Source organism: Protopterus annectens, chromosome 8.part0, assembly GCF_019279795.1.
Source record: "Protopterus annectens isolate FY-2018-M chromosome 8.part0, PAN1.0, whole genome shotgun sequence".
Classification (NCBI taxonomy): domain Eukaryota; kingdom Metazoa; phylum Chordata; order Ceratodontiformes; family Protopteridae; genus Protopterus; species Protopterus annectens.
The window spans coordinates 228,451,803-228,473,190 of NC_056741.1; the positions used below are offsets into that span (position 1 = coordinate 228,451,803).

The 21,388-nt window shown below is 39.7% G+C and overlaps 1 long non-coding RNA gene across 1 annotated transcript in view; it reads left to right on the forward strand.

The window, feature by feature from the left end:
• LOC122807989 overlaps positions 1-21,388 on the forward strand; it is a 210,566-nt gene that overhangs the window by 145,089 nt on the left and 44,089 nt on the right. Inside the window, exon 2 of the long non-coding RNA XR_006365752.1 lies at positions 15,230-15,331. This is a non-coding gene — a long non-coding RNA (uncharacterized LOC122807989). The remainder of the gene's footprint in view (positions 1-15,229; positions 15,332-21,388) is intronic.

The following is a 21,388-nucleotide window of genomic DNA, read 5'->3' on the forward strand; positions in this document are numbered from 1 at the left end:
CAAGCCACCTAGTGATATAGGGGTTGATGCCTAGCAGAGTGTGTTTGTCTGTGATTCCTGAGTGAGGAATGGTATCCAAGGATTAGAAGGGCCGCCTATCTTGTTATTTATTCCTTACTGTTACATAGTTATTGCATGTGGCACAGGGTTTATAAGGTTGCAGAATGTCTACAGCTACCTCTACAGTGGATGACAACAGTGGGCCTTGTAAAGTGGACATTGGGACATGTACTGGGTGTCACCAAGCCAAGCTCCAAGGATGCCACAAACATGAACCAGTTCCCAAAACACTGTTTATTTAATGCTTTCGTCAGGTTGTATCATATGACTTCTTCAGAATAAATAAAAAGAAGTCATAGGATACAACCTGACGAAAGCGCTAAATAAACAGTGTTTTGGGAACTAGTTCATGTTTGTGGCATCTTTAGAGCTTGGCTTGGTGATACTTCAGTCTTTGTCTTTGTGGTTCTTACATGTACTGGGTGGACCACAGCAAAAAATTGCAAAATCCACCCCACAATGGATATGGTTCTCACACAAACAGCCACCCACACAGGATACTGTTCTCGCAAACACACATTTGCCAGGACTGAGATTAGAATCCCTACCTATTTAGGGTACTGCTACTACAGTGTTATGCATTTATCATACCCGCCACAGAGCTTATAGAGTGAAGGGTGTCCCAAGGTACTTCTAAGGTGAGGAACATCACCGGCCCTTGTAAAGTATGGGAATGGGTGCTGTACTGGGTGAGAGAGGCCACAAAATACATTAACCTACACATAAACACACTTACACACACAAATACACACAAATACACTCACACACATTTGCCAGGACTGAGATTGGAACTCCTGCCTAACTAGTTATTTGTACTGCAATGTTATGCAATTATCACACACACCACAGATCTTGTAGTGCTGTGGGCTGCCCAAAAGTACTTCTAAGGAGACTGACATCAGCAGGACTGTTAAGGTGGGGCAACGGGAAGTGTACTGGCTGTGAACAGGCTCAAAGTCTTTAACCTACAGATACACAAATGCACACTTTTAAATTTGCCAGGACTGAGATGAGAACCCCTACCAAACTAGATATTTGTACTACAGTGTTACACAATTATAGCACTCACCACAGAGCTTGTAGGGCTGTGGGTTGCCCAAAGGTACTTCTGAGGTGACTGACATCAGCAGGACTGATAAAGTGGGGCAATGGGAAGTGTACTGGCTGTGAACAGGCTCAAAATATTTAACCTACAGACACACACACACACACACACACACACACACACACACACACACACACACACACACACTCACACACACACATTTACATGGGCTCAAAATCTTCAGCCTACCAGCACACACACACAAACACACACAAACACACACACACACACACACACACACACACATGCACACACACACACACACACACACACACACACACACACACACACACACACATACACTTTTACATTTGGCAGGACTGACAGTAGAACCCCTACCTAACTAGTTATTTTCACTACAGTGTTATGCAATTATCACACATGCCACAGTGCTTGTAGGGCAGAAACCAGTCCAACAGTACTTCTACAGTGAATGACATCAGCAGATCTTGTGAAGTAGGGCAATGGGAGGTGTACTGGGTGGGAATGGAGTAAAAAATATATTCCTACACACACCCCCCACACACACACTCACACCCACACATATTAACCCACACACAACCACTGTTACATATGCCCAGACCGTGATTAGAACTCCTACCTATCTAGTTATTTGGATGATAGTGTTATGCAGTTATCACATGTGCTATAGAGCTTACATGAGTGCCACCAGTCCAAAGGTACTTCTAAGGTGAATGACATTAGCAGATCTTGTGATGTAGGGCAATGGGAAGTGTACTGGGTGGGCAAGGCATCATAATACTGAGACCTACAAACAAACACACACACACACACACACACACACACACACACACACACACACACACACACACACACACACACACACACACACACATACACACAAAGGTAGGTGATGTGATCTTCCAACCCCCACCTTAGTACCATCAGACAATGAATCTCAACTTCATGCTGGCACATGCCAGTAGTTACAACTGGTAAGCCACTGTCTGCAGCAGGACATCACTCTATGCCATTCAGGGTATCTCTGTGTATGACTCACTCTCTCTGTCTGTCTCCCTGTGTGTCTTACTCTATTACTGTCTGCCCCTCTCTTCCCCATGTCTATGTGTGTGTATGCTTGACATATTGTAATATGTTGCCCATATATATGTGTGCGTGTATCACATGCAACAGATGCAGCTAGACCACATATGTGTCACCTACAGCTGGATGTGGGTAATCCTGTCTGATGGGTGCGTGTGAAGACAGTTAGGTTTACATAGCTGTGTGTATGCAAAGAAATTTGCACAATGGAGAGCTATATAGTCCAATGTGCTTTCAGACATGGGCTTTACTTCTCTAAGTGTAGGAGCATGCTTAGTATGACCTTCTATAGTAAGTGTGGGAATCCATTCCAGGGATAGTTGTACTCCAGTCTGTCTGTTATGTGCTACAGTCATACCTTGGAACCTGTTTGTGCAAGGTATCTGGAGATAGGCTGTCAATATGGGGAAACAATGGGCCAAACATAGGGGGTACTGTAACTATTGCTCTTATCAATGTATGAGTTGCTTGAGTTACAGGGTTTGTTTTAGCATACATTTTCTGACATATGTAGTGTTTAACACTGTACTGTATTGTGTCAACTACTGACAGATATAATCAGATCATCACAGTTATTTACCAGAGAAATACAAGATGGATGATGCACAGACCTATACTATGCGGTAAAGGCTAGACATTCTTGCACAATCCGGCCAGTTGGTAGGTGTGGCTACAGCCGATTGACTGATGAAGCTGTGTAAAACGTCCAGCACCTTGGTGATATACTGGCTGGGATCTCCTAGTTGTGCAGTATTCTTCTTACCTGAAAGGACATATCCTGGTGTGGCCATACCTGTCAACTGTACATATTCTCACAGAATATCCATATTCATGCCTATATATCTGGTCAGTCTTCCTTAACATTGTTGTTTTCTGGTACCTTTGTTGCAAATCACTCACGGTTGCAGTCAGGGAATACTGACAGAACATTGGAGTTTCAGAATTCACACCCTTCATGACATCCATGCCACTACGCACCCCCTCTGTTATTATATCAACTGTCTATTATGATAGCAGTATTTCAATTGTGTCCCTATAGTTGGGCCTTTATCCCACCATTATGTATGGCTTTGTCCAGATGTCTTCCTCTACGAGATTGAGAGGTATGCTACTAGCATTTAGCAGCATGGCCTTACATTTGCATTTTGTTGACTATGTTATGTTTGTAGTATGGACTCCATGAAATTCCCTACAACGGCACTATGGGTGAGGCATGGGCCTTTGCCAGAGGCCTGTAAGCCACGTGAGACTGCTGTAGGCCATCTGTAGCTAGGCAGTGCATTCTGTCACTCATATGTTCCCAGGTTGCCAGGCAGTGGACCGCCCTAGGTTGACAGTGGTATATGACAGAATGTGGTGCTGTACTACTAGGCACCATATCTCTCTATGTATGTGAGCCAAACATCTGGACATAGCCATGAGTAATTGGGTGACAAAGGCCTAAATATATGGACCATTGCAACTACTGGCCTTACAAACCTGGAAGAGTGATACAATAACCAATTTTGTGTTAACATGCATGTTTCTATAGGGTATGAAGTCTGAGACACTACAATCCATCAATATTTTCTCACTTTAGACTTTCGTGGTTTGCCAGTGATTTGCCACACAACCACTATTTCAGAATAAAGACACCACAAATATGATGCAAACCTGCGTACATTCTGCAAAAGGTCTGTATAATTGTGAGATATGATAGGCACTATGTAGGTTACTCCAGCTGGTGTAATATTCATATGTGTGGCCCCCTGTACATGTCCTGTCCAGCTTCCCGTCAGTAATGGATATTGACATCTGGACAATGTGTACAACTCTCTCCATAGGTTTAGCTGACATGCAAAATAGTTGGCACTGCATGTCATGGAACATGCCCTGTCTACCACAGTACTATACCTTGCCCACTAGGACACAATAGCCATGAGACGTTGCTGGCCACATCCTGACAGTATTCCCCACACATATGCACAGCTCAGTGACCCCTGCATATTGTGTAAATGCGACAATTTATCATGTTGATTGGGACAGCCTTGGCAATCTGTGCTCTGCTGCTATTACCCTACAAACTTACATGTTACTGCATTTCTATGTGAATATGGGTGTGGGGGGGCACACCTGTCAACAGTACACATTTGCACAAATGGTGCTGCCATTGGCTTTACATTTTGCTTCCATTTAGCAGAGTATTGTGTCCTGTCTTGGAGAGTAGAGGCATATTACTAGAGACCACAGGTTAGACTGTAATGCTGTACAACTGAGTTTCAGATTTATTACCCTTCAGAGTCTTACTGCAAATGCAAGGCCTGCTGTACTATTGCTGTGTAAGTCTGTAGGTGGGGTATTCCATCATTCTTGCCATTTGTGTGCCTTTGCCACATATTCCTTTATGGTTTTCTATGACTGACTTGCTCTGTAAGTCTGGGGGTGAGTATGGGATCCCCACCGTGACATCCATGCATGTGACCTATGACCCCCATTAGTTCCCCCCCCACACATATACTACAGTGGGATTTATCACCTTAAATGATACTGCATAGTGTGGGAAAGCCAGTATTGTGCAGACATTTCCTGGTGTCCCACATAGCTGGCAGTTGTCTGCTGCCATCCCAGTAGGCCACCTCATTCCCTTGCATGCATGCAGTATTACCATAGATATGCTGCCAAAACATAGTAATACATTAATTTATTGTTAAGACAACTGACTTACCTTGTGCCAGTGGCAGGTTGTGAGGATTGTGCTTGAGGGCTGCCTATATTGGATGCACACATTACACTGCCTATACATGGTAAGTTACAGGTAATGTGATGCTTGTGTCATCCATTTTATTGTGTGTGCATGTCAGAGAGAGGTGTCAGTCCCTGGGTCCCTACAGTGTCAGTGTGTGTGCTATGCATTGCCTCTTTGCCAAGGCTTCCACATATTGGACATGCCTCCATCTGCCTATGGGAGCAGGCTCAGGGGATTTACCTTGTGAGTCCCTCTCTGCCTAAGGGGGACCTTGGCAATGGTGGGAGACTGTGTGGCCCTTCCCCATGCTGTTCCTGCTGCAGCTGTTTCTGCAGGATCATATTGTGTAGCATGGTACATACTATGAACATGAGTGCATATGCGGCTGGAGAGTACTGCAAGGCTCCACCAGATATGTCAAGGCAGCAGAATCGTAGCTTGGGCATCCCAAATACACACTCTATAATGATCCTGGTTTGTGCGTGTGCCTCATTATGACATTCTTGTGTGGGTGTGTGTGCATTTCTGATGGGTGTCATCATCCACGGATCCAGTGCATAACCAGCAACCCTCACCCAATGGCCATAAGGGATGTCCCCCCTGGCAAATCCCAGATACAGCTGTGAGGAATGCCAGATGTGGAAGTGGTGATAGCTTCCAGGGCTGCCAGCACACACATTCATGATAATGCCCTGGGCATTGCACGCAATCTGGCAGTTGATGGAGGGGAAGCCCCTGTGGTTTATGTTATTTATTTATTTATTATTTATTTATTTATTTACATTTGTTGACCGGGAGAGCCCGACCGGACACAGGTCCATTTTCAACGGAGGCCCGGGGAAAATAGCTCCACATTTAGTATTATTTGCATTATATAGTTAAAAAACATAGCATTTAAATATAGACAGTAGTCCAGCTAAGGACGCAAGACAAGAATAAAACATAGATGTAAAACAGCTGTAGAACATAGTACAATTTTAAAATATGGTGGCATATACTAAACATGGTTACAAATGTAGTTGAGATTCATCAGTGAACAATTGCTACAATCTGTTTTTGAGGTACATAACAGCCATTGGCAGTTGTTGCTCCAAGAAGTTAGTATTATGTGGTAGATAGCTGGGAACATGAGTAGCCAAGCTTGCTAAAAGTAGGTTATTGATAGGGGGCTGAAAGAGGTAGTGGGTGGGTGGAGTGGATGGTATTAGAGGGGGGATGCAAAGGCATATCTGGCAAGTTTTTAAGTGTGAGTTTAGTAAGGATTTGAAGTGGGTGCAAGAAGTTACAGTGGTAATTGAGGATGGGAGGGGGTTCCAGAGTTTGGCTATAGTGCAGGAGAATAATGCTTCTCCAGCAGAGGTAATGGCTCTTGTGACCTGTAGGAGGTTTTTGTGACTGGATCTTAGTGGTCTTGTGGTTATGTAGGGTTGGAGTAGATTCTGGAGGGATGGGACATTTAGTGGTTGGTTTATTAGTTTGTGGGCGAGTGCGAGTTGGTACCATTGAAAGAGGTGGGGGAGCTCTAGCCAGCCCAGCTCTGCTAGTGAGAGACAATGGTGAGTATGGTAGGAAGCCCCTGAGGCGAATTTGGCGATTTTGTTGTAGCAAGTTTTGAGCTTATTTAGGTTGCATTGTCTATGTTTAGTAAATATTGGAGAGGCGTAGAGTAGGGTACAGATAAGATGAGAATTTGCTACCGAAATTTTAGCTGCTTTGATGAGTAGTTGCTGATTTCTATATAACGCTCCTAGTTTTTCGTGCACTTTTTTAATGGTCATGGAAATGTGAATGTCAAAGTTCAGTTTATTGTCTATTTCTACTCCTAGTAATTTGGTGTGTTCTGTATGATGGATGGTGGTATTGTCTTTTGCTGTGATGTTAAAGTGAGAGCTGTCTAGGGTAAGTTTGGTTGGTTTCAAGATTAGTAATTTTGTTTTGTTTGGGTTGAGTATTAGCTGGGCATCAGATAACCAAGTTTCAATAGAAGAAAACACTTCCTGTGTGACTTTTTGCAGTTTGGGTAGGGAGTGGGCTGTGCAGATGATGGTGGAGTCATCTGTGTATTGTATGAGTGTGCCATGTGTTGTGGCTGAGACTAGATTATTGGTGCAAATAGAGAAGAGTAGGAGTCCCAGGATGGACCCTTGGGGAACCCCTATGGAGACTGGTAGTTGGGGGATAGGTTGTCCTGTCAAACAACTGCTTGTTGGCGGTCAGATAGGTAACTCTGAAACCAGTTGATGACTGGTTGAGAGAAGGATAGGTTATTGAGAAGAGAGATGAGTTGTTTGTGTGGGACCACATCAAAAGCTTTAGAGAGGTCTAGGAAGGTAGCTGAGGAGAGATAACCTGCATTTTTATTTTGTAGGATAGTGTTAGAGAAAGAGAGTAAGCTGGTGGAGGTGCTATGGTTAGGTCAGAAACTATGTTGTCTGTTGTAGAGGAGGTTGTTAGCAAGGAGGTGATCTGAGACTTGAGAATGAATGCATCTCTGTAATATTTTGGAGAGTGGTGAGAGAATAGCTATGGGGCGGTAATTAGTTAGATCTGTGGAGGGCCTCCTTTGTGTAGGGGAATTATGTGTGAGACATTCCATAGTGTGGGAACATAACTTTCTGACAGAGATCTGTTAATCAAGAGTGATATGGGGTAGACTAGAGTGTCAGCTAAATGTTGAATGTATTCACTTGGGAGGTTGTCTGCTGCTAATCTGGTGTTTTTTTTAAGTTTAGTTAGTAGTTGTTTTATTTTGGAGGTAGGAACAGGAGAGAAAGAAAAGCTAGTGGGGAGACTGTTAGTTGATGGTGTGGGTTTATGGGGGGGGGTTTGTGTTGTCTATCTAGTGATAGTACAGTTTGTGTGAAGTGATTGTTGAAAGAGGTAGCAGTATTTTCGGAGGAGTCAGTTAAGTTAGGAGTGGGTGTACTTACTTTACCTGGGTGGAGGATGGAGTATATTGAGGACTAGAATTGTTTGGGGTTATGTTGGGAGGCAGCAAGGGCAGACTGGTAGTATTGGATTTTGTCCTGTTTTATAAGCTTTTTGGTTCTATTGCGTAGTTCTAGGAATTTTTGCCCAGTAGAGGGGGTTTTGGTTTTGCGACAGTTGTCCCAGGCTTTATCCCTTTTTTTCATTTCAGACTTGGTATTTTTTTGTAGCCATGGGGTTGGTTGGACTCTAGTTTGGGAACGTCTTATGGGGGTGTGGTAATTAAGGATGCTTAGGAATGTTTTATTAAAGTAGCCAACTGCATCATCTAGTTTGAGGTATTTTAGAGGTTGCCAGTTACAGTCTTTTAGGGATGAGCTGAATGAGAGAGGGTTGAAGTATATTTGTTTTGTGTATTTGACAGTAGATGATGGGTTTTGCTTTATAAAGGTGTTTTCTTAGTAGGAAGGTTGGGGAGTGATCACTGAAGCTGTCAGATAAGCAGCCTGCTATATATGACTAGGGGCTCTTATTGACTAGTATACAATCAAGGGTAGTGTGTTTGTTGGAGTTATTTATCCTTGTAGGTGACTGGACTAGTTGGGTGAAGCCATGAAGATTTACATGATGGGTTGGGTGGTTGCTAGAGCAGGATTGCCAGTCAGTGTTAAAGTCTCCTAGAATTAAAGTTTCTTGGAGTATAAACCCTACCCTGTTCACTGGGTGGTGCTTTGATGTGGATGTTCGTGCAGTCTAAGGCACCCAGTACCTCTGGGTATTCTGCTACATGGTGGAAGAGGTGCATATTGCTGGTCAACTCCTCCCGGGTGCTGGGGAAGTAAATTTGCTCACTGGCATGTGGTAGCATGGCATTCAGGAGCTGGTGGAGTACCCTGGATGCAGATGCCTGTGAGACCCCCATGATGTCTTCAGCAGTTTTTGGAAAGTACCTGTAGCTAGTATTCTTAAGGCTACACATAACTTAGTATCCACTGGAATGGGTTCCCCTACATTGGTACTGGGTCTGAGTTGAGGCCTGCACAGCGTGATGATTTGGTGAAGTATTTCTCTGTCCACCCTGTAGCGCTCTACGATCTCCAGATCATGTAGCCCCTGGTAGGTTACCCCTTGTCTGAACATTCTTCTCCTCCTCCTCTGTCTGTGGCGGTTGTCAGCTTTATCCTCCTCACTGGCCTCAGCCTCTAGCACATACTGATGGAGCAAAGCAATAGCAACCCCTATGAAGTTTTTGGTTAAAATTCCTCCACATGTGTACACCAATGGTGCAGAGTTTGTGGGGAAAAAACAGACTGTAAGGTGTTTGCATAGTTTATACTGTTGTGCTGTAGATGCTGCCTGTATGATTGGCTGACTATGATGCATTCCACCTGCCAGCTATGTTATTTGTACCTGATTGCTTGTATTCTGCTATTTTCCTTTTTTGTCTTTCTTCCCATCCCATTTCCACCCCTTTTAAGCCCTGAGGAATGCCGCACAAACCCGGTGCCCAAATGTAAACAGTCCTGCTATTTCCATTTTTTTTTTGTTTTTTTTGTTTTAGACCTGGGGGGAGCTGCGCAAACCCATTTAGCTAAGGTAAACAAAGCTAAGCAGCCCAGACACACCACCTTGTTTGCTGTGCATAGCTAAGCTCATCTGGGAGCTGTGGAGTTCCAATGTGCTTACAGTAAGCATGACACACCCCCTTTACATGTCTGCTGCTCCTCCTGCTTACACCACTGCCACATAGCTCTTACATGGTTAGGTGCAGTTTGGCACTTTGCTTCCTTCTGTGATTCAGTGAATTTGCCTCATTAGCATACACCACTGCCTTAGTCACTAGTTACAGCACTACCCCAGACCCCTTCTCCTTAGCAACCACTGTTCCCTGCTATTATTTTGATTCTGCATACCATAGACTATAATGGTAAAATGCAGATTTTACTTAAAATTGCAGTTTCATAATTTTTTTTTATTTTTGGCACAATCCTGTTTGCGCACCACAGCCCTATGCTTAAACGGCCGAGATCGGCCCAAAAAATAAACTTTTATTTTTATAATTTTGCAACACTTTTCCATGTCAATGGCCATATATTTGGCGAGTGGCATGCCTAAGGATTAGAATACATGCTTTAGTCTGAGCTGTCATGCCTCCATTTTGATTTATGCAGAAATGTATTTGGCTAGTAGCCGAATACATTTCTGCATGCTACACTATTCTGCCACGGATGCCTGCCTGCTTACTGTATCACTAATTGACCTCATTTGCATGGTTTTCAACAGCAAATGAGGTCATTAGCATAATCCAATCATGTCCATGGCAAAATAGTGTTGCCAGGCTTGTGCAAGTTCCCAGGCATGTTTACTGGATTACTCTGTGGCCATATTCCATGCAGGAATGGCTACACTATTCCTGCATGGAGATTTTGGCTTATTGAATCCCAGGGACTGTCTTACACAACTGTAGTGTACATTCTCCTCATCCATTGTTAAAATATATTTTCTGCCTTTTCTTTCCAGAAAGGGCTGTTGTTAGAAAGCTTCTGCATTTGGACAGTGCAGTGTGCAGTGGGTAATGTTGTTCCCTCACAGTAAGAGGTTCTCCCATTTGGTTCTTGGCTGAGGTGCCTTCTATGTGGAGTCTGCATGTTCTCCCTATGTTCATGTGGGTTTCCTCTGGGTGCTCTGGTTTCCTCCCACATTACAAATACATGTGTCTGGAGTGTTTCTCCTTCGGCCTCCACTGAAAATTGGCCTGTTTTAAATAGGACTTTCCCAGTAAACAAATGTTAAATAAAATTTAGATAACTATTTAAAATGCCAGAAAAGTTAAGAAATAGATGCATCCATGTCCTCTGTCTCTGTCTCTTGCTTTCACCTCTCTGCTGGCCTTCTGTGTTTGTGTAGAAATGTTCTCTGCTCATTATAGTGAGATCTTTCTAAAGTAGGAGTTTTTTTAGAGGAACCGACCCTCAGAAGGTTGGAACGGTTACGCGACCAATATGGTGGTCAGTACCATCAACAGAACAGACATTACAATACAACAGTACACAAGACAACGCCTGTACTTTGCCAGGTATTAATGAACACGTTTCAATATCCAGTGTATTAAAACTTAAATCACATTTTATTTGACCCATTTTACATGTTTATAGATGCTGTATTTGTATATATTACAATATTTATTTATTTAACTACCTTGATAGATATTTATGATATTAGTTACACTATATTTATAGTAAATATATGCTTTTAGTAATATTTTATATGTATTCATGTACATTAATAATATTATTATTGATTTTATTACAAATAGTTATTTATTCTATATGAACATCCACTGTGTAGTGTTCTGGTTCAACAAACTTTTTCCCCAATCTTTTTCCACACAGGAGTGTTATGGATTGTTACAAATTTAGAATTTTCATATACATTTTTTATATACATTTTTAACTAATGGCTCACATTATTCTGTTAAGATTAGATTAACAGCAGCTAATTAATTCAATTAATTAATTAAGCAATGTGTATATAAGGGATGGCTATGTTACTGTGCATTTAGTACTCTGATGATGCCCTGAAGTTGTTGGGTGAAAGCGCTTAGTACCTTGTTTGTTTCATTGTATTCTTTTGTTTTATTCAATAAATCAGTCTTTTACGGTTCGCTGTGTGGCTTTTCAGTTTTATAGTTTTATTCTCTTTTTAATTTAATCCTTTTGCCACTCAGTGTCCATTTAGACTGGTTTTATGTTTCAACCTGCCATCCCAGTTCGCAATATAGTTATTTTTGCTGCACTGTCTCTTCAACCCGTATTTTTGCCATACTGACTGCTCGGCCCGTTTTTTTATCTTTTTTATCATTTTTATTGTATTTATTCTTTGCCTCGTTTACCTCTTCGTTTGTTGTTATTGATTTTGGACGTTTGCATATTCCACCAATATGGAACAACTTTTGTTGCAACACATGGATATAACACAAAGATTAATCACGGCTTTACAAGATAGGGGTGAGAAGAGTCCTGGCGAAGACGAAGTATTAGTGATTGAGTCACAAGAACGGTTGTATACACTTCATTCCACCCCAAATACAAGCCCGAACAGACCGTCGGCTAGAAATGGTTCAGTGAGTTCTATTGGAGGAGGTACCAATACAGGAAGTGTTAAGTTTGGAGGTCCACCCCCGAACTCAGCTTTGAACACTAGGGACGGATACAATGGAGGCGCATATGGCGTGGCAGTCGGTTCTGAAAGGAATTTCATGGATTTAAAATTATTTTTAGCAGCACCATCACTGAGCAAAGACCAGTTTCCTAATCATAGAGACATGGGTAGTCTCAATAAACAATTTACAGATTTTAAATGAGTTTTAAAGATATTTAAATCATTGCAGATGGATAATGCTTTCTTGGAAAGATCGTTAGAACTGGGTCAGGTTCCAAAAGGATTACGTATTTTCAAACTACCATATGGTTTCAATGAAGGTACTGTTTTATTTGATGAACTACTACAACTATTTGATAAAACTGGCAAAACTGGCATGGAACTTGTTAAATTAATTAGATGGAACAGTAATACTAAGCTAGCTGCTTAAATGAGCAATTGTCTTTATTAGATAAAAGTATACAACAAGATTTGCTGTTTGAACATAATAAGTTCCGCTTAGAAAGCATTTTTAAAGAAATGGACAAATTTACTAACAAAGGTTTGGATATTAAAAATCATAAATTAAACAGAGACACTAATGATTACAAGAATAATAGAGTATATGTACATTTTAAGGAATATAAAAATAAGAAACAAATTGCTATACCTGTTGATACTGATAATATTAGGGATAATATTAGTTCTCCCATTAATGAACAATGAACACAAGCCCAAAGAGCTAGAAATGAAAATTTTTGCCATGAGGAGGGGCAGGGAGTTTTTTTAGAGGAACCGACTCTCAGAAGGTTGGAACAGTTACACGACTGATATGGCAGTCAGTACCATCAACAGAACAGACATTACAATGCAACAGTACACAGGACCAATTCTTGGCACAGATAGATGCATTTGATCAAGTTAATTCACCTGCTCAGGGTGATTTTAATTTAAAAAGTCAAATTACAAACACTGGTGACTCTATAAACGATACTATTTGTACAAACCATGGTTTTGAAGAACCTAATATGTATGAATTAGGATGTTTACAGAATACAGGTATTTCACACTGTCACAACTGTTTTATTGTTTCTGATGGGGGTTTCAGTTTATACAATTTTACTGACAGTAATTTTGGCCATGATTTTTTAGCCCTTTTTAAAAGAGGTTTTACTTTTGTACCATCTTTTAAGCATGACATTGGTAAAGTTTTAATCAATTTAAAACTTTACACTAGACTATTGAATTTAAAAATTATTTCTCCAACAATAATGATTGTACAATAGATTCTAGTTGTTTTACGCTCAAGCATAGTAGTACATTCATACCACCACATAATGCTATGATTTACATTTTTGAGAAACTTTGTGAGACTCAGATTAGAAGAGTCTTGAGGAACGATGTACATACAACACAGAATCTCACTCCAGCAGAAATGTTTTGTCTTAAAGAACTAACTACGTCTGGGAAATATAGAGTTATGAAACCAGACAAGGGAGGGGGTGTGGTAATCATGACAAATACTGACTACTATAATAAAATGACCATCATGCTTAGTGACAGTAATACATATGAAAAAGTAAGTAAGTATGAAATTTCTAGGGCATACACCAAGGTTGATTGGGTACTGTACGAACTCCTTATGGATGGAACTATAAACAAAGAAGAATATTCTTATTTAACTGAGTTTCCTATCACTCCATCCATTTTTGGAATTCCAGAAATACACAAAGATATTCACAATCCACCCTTTAGGCCTATAGTGTCAGCCAGGGGCTCCAAAACTGAGGCTATTGCATCATATATAGACATTCACTGTAAGGAGATGCTTAAAAATTTACCCCATATTTTAAAAGATTCCTGGCATTGTTTAGACCTTGTGAGACAATGTATGGCGAATGTGGACCCTAACATAACCATGGCTACCATTGATGTTGTGAACCTATTTACTGTTATTCCTCATAAACAAGGCCTGGAAATGTTCGAGGCCAGTTTACTGAAATACAGTGGTATGAATGTCTCGAAATGTAGACTTTTGACTGAATTGATGGAAATAATACTGGAGAATAATTTTATATATATGAATGGTGAATACTTTAGACAAAGTACAGGTGTGGCCATGGGGGCCAGATGAGAACCAATCTATGCTAACTTGATGCTAGCTAATTGGGAAACAGAGTTGGTCTTTACATCAACATATTGGTCTAAAATTGTCTTATATTTACGATACCTTGATGATATCCTTATTTTTTGGGTGGGCAACAAAGATGAATTTGTAGAATTTACACAGTTTTTAGGAAGGACATCTGGTTTTCTAGAATTTACTAGTAAAATCTATGAAAATAATTGTGAATATCTTGCCATTGTTTTTTCTTACAGTAATAATGAGAAGCATTCTAACATTTTTAGAAAGAAAACATTTTCAAATTCATTTTTACACTTTAACAGTTGCCGTCCTTTTTATCAAAAAAGGAACTTGATTAAAGGTCAGATGGTAAGGCTGTCAAGAATCATTAGTGATGACAACACATTTAATTTAGAAATTGAAAAATTATCGAATATGTTTCTTGACAGGGGATATCCCAATGAACTTATTTGTAACATTAAAAGGGAGATCTATACCAAAAGACATTTGATATATAGATCTATTATCAAATTTGGATGCAACAACATATCGAGCACCAGTATAAACAAATCTAGAAATGATACTTTTGTTTTACCATACAATGATACATCTCCTCACATTGTTAACATTATTCATGAGACTTGGACAAGTGTTTTTACCAACAATGTTGAGTTGACCGAAGTTATTGGCAGTTACCCCAAGATTACTTTCAGTAGAGGGAGGAATTTGAAGGAAATTTATGAGACGAACATCAACAATGATATTTTTAAAATGTCTAGAATGAGCAAATGTGGAACCTGTCACACATGTAAATATATTAATGATGGTCCATATGTTGCTATTTCCAACTTTGGCAAAACTATTAGATGCCCCGGGTACTGTAATTGTAATTCTAAGATGGTTGTTCATATAGCAACATACTCAGCATGTTCAGCATTTTATGTTGGGAAAACCATTAGGAAGTTAAGAGAACGTATTGTTGAACATGTTAGAGATATTAAAAAACACAAAAACACTAGTTCTTTGTATACATATAGTACTAGATGTCCCAATTTCAAGAGATTTCTATTTTTTATTATAGATAGAATCCCTCATAATATACATAAAGGTGGTGATGAGAAGACCATGTTGGAGGCCAAGGAATGTCTCTGGCAACTAAGACTTAACGCCTGTACTTTGCCAGGTATTAATGAACACGTTTCAAAATCCAGTGTATTAAAACTTAAATCACATTTTATTTGACCCATTTTACATGTTTATAGATGCTGTATTTGTATATATTACAATATTTATTTATTTAACTACCTTGGTAGATATTTATGATATTAGTTACACTATATATATATAGTAAATATATGCTTTTAGTAATATTTTATATGTATTCATGTACATTAATAATATTATTATTGATTTTATTACAAATAGTTATTTATTCTATATGAACATCCACTGTGTAGTGTTCTGGTTCAACAAACTTTTTCCACAATCTTTTTCCACACAAGAGTGTTATGAATTGTTACAAATTTAGAATTTTCATATACATTTTTTATATACATTTTTAACTAATGACTCACATTATTTTGTTAAGATTAGATTAACAGCAGCTAATTAATTCAATTAATTAATTAATTAAGGAATGTGTATATAAGAGATGGCTATGTTACTGTGCATTTAGTACTCTGATGATGCCCTGAAGTTGTTGGATGAAAACGCTTAGTACCTTGTTCGTTTCATTGTATTCTTTTGTTTTATTCAATAAATCAGTCTTTTACGGTTCGCTGTGTGGCTTTTCAGTTTTATATCTTTCTAAAGTATATCCTTTTCTTTTTAACAACTAGTTTCATCTTCAACAATTTTATTGGTAATGGAAGTGGTGGTGTTATCATTAATTCTATTGTGGGGGATGGCATTATGAGCACTGTGGGAATATTTCTAAGCATCTAGGTTTGTGCCTAAATTTTATTTGGCTTAAACATATTTAATATAGTTTATACTGTCAACACTGTGAATTATATCCTTCGTATCTTGTCATATCTGCTGGTAATTGTCAGTTTCTATCATGCATTTATATCATAGAATAAAGGAAAGAGTGAATGCTGGGAATTAAATACAGAAATTTCTTAGTGGCTGTTGTTGTGCTGCATTATTTGCTAACTTATTCCTCAGCCATGTTTTGTGGTCATCTACAACTTTCTTTTCATCTAGTATATTAGCCATATCCTATATAAAATCTCTCTCTGGGAAGTTTGATAATGAAATGGAATTGTTTGTTTGGTGGGGGTCTGACAGTGTGGCACTTAACACTTAAGGTGAGATACACTTAGGCAAGGTAGAAGCGAATTCTGAGGATGATTAAAAGTTATTTGATTATATATGCATCTGTAAAACTGTCCAAATGCTCTCCAGCTCTATACTTCCCCAAGGTATCATGGTGGACTGAGAAATTCAACCTGATTCTTTATATTAAAGTACTTATGCCACTATAAACATATTGGTGTTATTTTTATTTTGCATCCTCCCTTCCTGCAGGACCTAGCATATTAGCTCCTGTACCTGCATCAAATTATTTATTTGTTCCACAGTCACAAGAGACAGGAATTCCAGGGTGAGCTGAGAGACCTGCAGCCCATTTATTCCTACCTACAAATCCCCACCATGCTCATCTGCTCATATTAAGAGTCAGATAGCAGGGAGTGGGGCAGCTTGCTGGTCCTACAGGGTGGCCTACCCTCACCTCAGGCAGTGTACCCCCCAAGTCTTCTGAGCATCACTGCAGCTAGTCTTTGAGGGGAAGCATGCCTTTACATGCTGACCTCCCTTTGCCTCACTGTGCTACTCACAGACAGCAGTATGGACTCAATAGATGAGCTCCATAGGGTAGATATCTAGTACTCCTGATAGGTGTTACACTTGTGGCAAGCCAGAGCTGCCCCCCTTCCCCAGAATGGCACAGCTGGCAGTGACCACTCTGTCCCATCCTCCCCACCAGCTTCTACAAGCACCCAAGCCACTACTTGAACCTGTGTCACTCGTGAATTAGTTAAGGTTTATCCTGCTATGCCTCAGAGCTGGCCATTACACTGGTGTCATTTGAATTATTGTGCTATTCTTTACACCAGTGCCTTTTTACTGAAAACTGACACCTAAACAGATAACCAAGCAGCCACTCAGCTGAACAGTAAAGAAAACTCATTCACATTGTTTGAATAGAGTTGTACTGTACTTTTTATCAGACTGAATACAATAACCACAATAATGGAGGGAATTGAAAAATATGTTTAATGCTGTATTGCCTTTATTAGACATTATTAACAGTCAAGTGTTTGCACATAATGGAGCTTTCCTTTTTTACTTACATATGACTATTTTCTAATGCTTAATTTGCCAATAACCATCTGCTCTGACAAAGTCGTTCTCATTTTTGTATTGTCAGCACTATCATCAGTTGACTGGAAAGATGAAATGGACTTTTTTTTGCATTAATGGTTGACTTGATTTGGGTTGGCTAATATAAAGTAGTTCTTCTACTATAACTGCATTTATCTTAATTTGTACACACTGTCATCGACCATTTAGTTATCAGCAAGCTGGAAAAAATTGAAATGATGTTTATTCTTTTCAATTCGTGGTTAATATGATGTGTGTTGGCTTACATGACTCAACACATTGCTCTAATTCTGTGCTTCTGTTGACTTATACACTTTTATGTGTTTGTAAGATTTGTGAGATTGCATTAATTAATCCTGCAAAGTTTATACAAATAACTATGCTAGAATCAACTGCTCTAATGTACTGGCACAGATTCTTAGTGTAGAACTAGTGGATGGTATCATAGGTTGCTGTGGTTTGGAGCTTCAAACTGAGGATCTTGAATTTAACATCTCCATGCAGAACTCTAGAGGTTTAATGCAAGAAGGAGGAAAGTGTTTTGGTGGCATCAATAATTAAGAATTAATAACAAGAGAGGCAGAATGTTTCAAGGGTTCTGCAAATTGATACTAAGAATATTAAGGGACTGGGGAAGGGGGCAGTTAGGTTATACAAAAAGTGGTTTTGTGCTGAAGGGTGCTCTTCTACAACTTTACTTATAGCATTTGGCTTCAGCCTCCATATTTCTGATAAGAATGTTCTGAGATTTTATTAGTTCATACATCCCTCTTATACATCCATGGTGGTGCAGCAGTAGCACTGTTGCCTCACAGCAAGAGGTTCTCCCGTTTGATTCTCAGCTAGTGTGCAGGGAGTGCCTTCTGTGTGGAGTCTGCATGTCCGCCCTACAGGTCGAGTGGCATTCCAAAAGACATGCGTGAATGGGCGTGCCTTCGTTGAAGGTTGGGTGTGGAGCTGGCAACTCGGCACCGTGAAAATCTACTGCCAATCATTAGCGGTCCGGAGTTCCGCTGTGGTGATCCCTAACCGGGAAAAGCCGAAAGACAACAACAACATACATCCCTCTTATACTAGCAATTCCTCTTGTGCTGAGGGCAAATGTACAATGTGTAGGTATGGAGCCTGCACTTTATAGACTGACTAGATTTACAGTATCCTTGGCAGGGTATATTGCATATTATAATAACTACTATATGATCGATATGCAAACATTCACCAAACACAGTGGTTTTGCAGGGGGTCAAGCCCTTACTCGACCCTGTGCTATTTCTATATACCAACTCCAAGATCACATTACAGTGGAGAAAAGGGCAAATTCCCTAATCCCCACTATACCATGATCTCAGTGCAAACATTTTGAGTTTTTAAAATATTGATCATATGGTTTCGACTATATGAGGTTCAACATTTTAAAAAATTAAAAATGCAAACTAGATGCTTTGCAACAGTGAACTGCTATAATATCTACTATTAAGGTAAATAAATTACGCAGCTGTGCTTTACATTTTTTTCAGAACAATGATATTAAAATATACATTAGTTTTTGTCATCTTTACTTTCTCCAGTTTGTTATTCTGTTCTTTATGATGTTAACCTAAAGGTGTACAGACAGCAGATGTTAAAGAGCTTAACATATCTGAGTTCTTCATCTGATAATCCTTAGTTAACACATTTCCATTTTATACTGGATTAGTTAATAAAGATTCATCATCTTTCCTGTTGTGATTGTCCTGTCTAGATGATCCAGAAGTAAGAAGGGGTGTAAGAGGAAATACATTGTCTGGGATTCTTGGTGTATCAGTGTTCATGTTATCTCTTAGCAGTCTTGAAACATCCTCCAAAGAACTGCAATTAAATTCCCTAGTTATAAAGTCTAAATAAAATTATTGCATCACCAAATAAATAGAGCTAACAAAACACAACTAAGGCAAACTGAAACTTTTTTCAACTCTCCCTCTTAATGTTCATAAACACACCCTGCTGAAGGCTTAAAGCATGCAGTATAGTTGTAGTTATCTGCAAACTTAGTCAGCCAGAGCTCTTTGGTATTGGCTTTTACTTCAGATAAGTCAAAGCCAAAAAGGACAGGTCCCAGTACAGAACCCTAGGGGACTCCACTGGTAACTGGTCTCTTTGTCGAGGTAACTTTCCTGTTTTGGTTATCTGCATCCTATCTGTGAGCTGCCTGGCAATCCAGTGGGTGACAAAGGAGTTTATTCCCAATTTATTTAGCTTTCCTACTGTGCCTAAGTGAGGAATTGTCAAAAGCTTTGATCAAGTGAAATAGATGAACCAATATTTATGACTAAATCTAATTCCAGCTTTTAGAAAATTTTCAATTCTTATGCATCTATAAAGATTCTTTCTTTTCACTTTGTCTTCTCTCCCCACAGTGCAGCCTACTCAAACTTCCCTTCACTCCCTTCCAAATACAGCACATTAATGGCATCTAAGGTAGAGTTGTCAGTTTTGACTTCTAAGATCACCACATTGCCACTGTGGTCAGAAAGTCTTTCTATGTGGCACATCTCATTACTAACGGTTTTGCATCCAGGAAGAAAGAGGTCAATGTCTCCCTCTACTCTTCCCTCATTAGACCAATCACTGAGTACAATGCCCCATTTGGCATGTACCTCACTAAACACCTGCAACAACTAGAGAGGCCTCAAAAGTACCTCACAAAGAGGATCTAAGGCCTTAAACATTTGTCCTATATTGACAGACTAAAAAAACTCCAACTATTCTCTGTCTCATATCGCCTACTTAGAGGTGATCTCTGCTTGACTTACAAAGCCATGTTTGACCCAGCTCTGTTAGAAATGCTACATCTAAAGACATCCGAATCCCTCCGCACCACATGTTCCAGAGACCTCAACCTCATTACCACAATCAACAGAACATGCTGGAGGGACAGGTTCATAACCCAGAGACTGCCCAAATGTCAAGCAGAGCACCTCACTGGCCCGCTTCAAGAGAAATCTTGATGAGTGAATGGAAAATAGAAAATTCACCCCAGGGATCACTCCAGTAGCTTTACTCGACAGAGGCACTGGAACTAAGGTCGGGTGGCATGATGCCAGGGTAATCCTATGGGCTAGGCTTGTAAAGGCTCCAGGCCCATTAGCCTAGTACACACCTATGAACCTATGAACAGTATACACAGGAGTACCCACTGTCTGCCCCTTATCAGATTCACATGGCTCTATAGTCCTAATTTTCTTGTTTGTTTTTCTGAAAATGTATGTTTCTCATTAACATTATGTTTTTGAACAGATTTAGATAGTGATACTGAATGAGAAGAAAGAGTAAGAGAAATGTTATGTTATGTTATTTATTTATTTATTTGACATTTGTTTACCAGTATAGTCCATCTGGGTTGCATAACCCGTTTTCAGCAGAGGCCCAGGGAGAAAAGCTCCACATTTATGACTTGGCTACACATTTATACAATTGGATTACTTATATGAGACTGCTCAATTAGAAATTTTCAAACAAGCACTTAGAGTTACTTATATAATACTAATACAGGCTATACTAATGATACTAAAATATGTCATACTAATAATACCTTTAGTGTTTAACATGCATTCACAATTGGCTCCCTAGCGGTAAGTGTATTTACTAGACTGTACTTGATTATTATGACACAGACTGGCATCAGTTAATCAGAATGCTTTCATCTTGGTAAGTATAGGTAGAATGGAAGGAGCAAGAGGGTATATAGTTGTTAGTAGATGGCTTGGCTGCCAAACTGTTATCAAGGTTATTAGTAGATTAGTGTTTAGAGGAAGGAGGTTAGTGTATTATAGGGAGGACGTATAGGGACTAGAGGGAGAATTAGCCTAGAGTT